A 2282-nucleotide genomic window follows, 5' to 3' on the forward strand; every position below is an offset into this window, starting at 1 on the left:
CTCCATCACCTCATCTAACTCACTCCAGAATCTCTCCTTCTCTTCTAACTCACACCCTACTTGTGGAGCATAACAACTGACTACATTCAACGTTACCCCTTCAATTTCCAACTTCAGACTGATCACCCTGTCTGACACTCTTATCACCTCTAAAACATTCCTCACAAGCTCCTCCTTCAGGATCACTCCTACCCCATTTCGCTTCCTGTCCACACCATAATAAAGCAGTTTGTATCCCCCTCCAATGCTACGCGCTTTGCTACCCTTCCACCTGGTCTCCTGCACACACAGTATATCTAGCTTCCTTCTCTCCATCATGTCCACCAGCTCTCTACCTTTCCCTGTCATTGTGCCAATGTTAAGAGTCCCTATTCTCAGACCTATACTCCTGCCTTTCCTCTTCTCTCTCTTTCTACGGCTCCTTCTACCTACTCTCCAGGACTACTCTGACATACATACGCACACACCTACACAGTTATATACACACCTGCACACACACAGCACTACTCGTTTTACCTACATTATGAGGACCAATGGGAAAAGTTTAATAAGTTCAGCATACGTTCAGCTGGAAAAGCCATTCAGGTATCAAAATGTTCAGCTCTTTTTGGATATTCCTGCTTGTATTTTTCTTTTTTGTAACATTTATACTTTTTAACATATTTAGCTTTTTTTCAGCAACTTTTGCCCAATTCAAATGAATGGAAAAAATATTCACTTCTTAATATCTTCAGCATACCTTCAGCTAAAACCACCATTTCAACTAGTAACTATTCAGCAACTCTTCAGCTATTCATAATGTAAACAGCTTTTTGATATTTGTTTATGGTTTTTGCATAGTTACCATTTACATTTTATGTCTCATTTCCATAGCCACACTCTAGTATTTTTCAGTGTGTAGGACTACTATTTCTTTCTCATACACACACAGACACCTACACACACACACACACACAAAACACTACTTCTTTTACCTACTTTGTGGGGACCAGTAGCAAAATGTTCACATCTTAGTAAGTTCAGTATACTATACAAAAGCCTTTCTGGTATCAAAATGTTCAGGTTTTTCAGGACATTATGACATGTATTCAGGTTTTTTACAACTTTCACAGTTTTTGAAAATATTCAGCTTTATTTTGAAAATCTTGACCATTTCACTTGAATGGGGAAATTCTACTTCAGCAAACTTTCAGCTATTTCAGGTATCAAAATGTTCAGTTCTTCAGGGACATTCATACTACTATTCAGAAGTTTTCTAAACTTCATACATTTTAAATATTTAGCTTTATTTTGAAAATCTTGCCCCATTCAAATGAATGGGAAAATTCTACTTCAGCAAACTTTCAGCTATTTCAGCTATCAAAATGTTCAGTTCTTCAAGGACATTCATACTACTATTCAGAAGTTTTCTAAACTTCATACATTTGAAATATTCAGCTTTATTTTGAAAATCTTGCCCCAGTTGGGAATACTTTTAAGTATAGAATGCACTGCATACACTTTACTTTAGGGGTTAACAATGTTTCCCTGTTTAATCTTGAGTAACAATCTTTAGTTTTGGGGTGCGCCACTTGGGGGCAGTATACTGGTTGTGCTTCAGGCCAGGGTTTCTCTCTTGTAGTCTGGCGCGTTTTCCTCATTCTCAGAGCAAAACTGCACTGAACAGAAGCACGCTGTCTACTCCCTCATCATTTTTCCTGTTTATACAGAGTATTCTTCTGTACGGGTCTGCCCCCTAGACCGGACCCGTAACATCATGTCTAATATTTCAAGCACATTTGCACTGAACAGAAGCACGCTGTCTACTCCCTCATCATTTTTCCTGTTTATACAGAGTATTCTTCTGTACGGGTCTGCCCCCTAGACCGGACCCGTAACATCATGTCTAATATTTCAAGCACATTTGGTAGAGCTGTGTATGATGTATGACTTTTCTCTTGGTTAATTAACCTAGCAAAGTATGAAAAAACTAGTTTAAGATACTAATGTTGTTCTTAAGGCATCTTTATAATTCCCTTGTAGAAGATTGTCCTCTGCCACCTCTGTGCCCAAGTGAGCTCAGCGCTGGACCCGCTGCAGTTTGCATATCGACCTGGCATCGGGGTAGACCAAACTATTATCTACATGCTGCATCGAGCCCTCTCTCACCTGGAGTCCCCCGGAAGTATTGTGAGGGTGATGTTCTTTGACTTCTCCAGTGCTTTCAACACAATCCAGCCGTCACAGCTGAGGGGGAAGTTGGAGGGGGCAGGTGTGGACCAACACCTATCCGGATGGATCAT

Source organism: Monopterus albus, unplaced genomic scaffold (assembly GCF_001952655.1).
Source record: "Monopterus albus unplaced genomic scaffold, M_albus_1.0 scaffold270.1, whole genome shotgun sequence".
In the NCBI taxonomy this organism is placed as follows: Eukaryota; Metazoa; Chordata; class Actinopteri; order Synbranchiformes; family Synbranchidae; genus Monopterus; species Monopterus albus.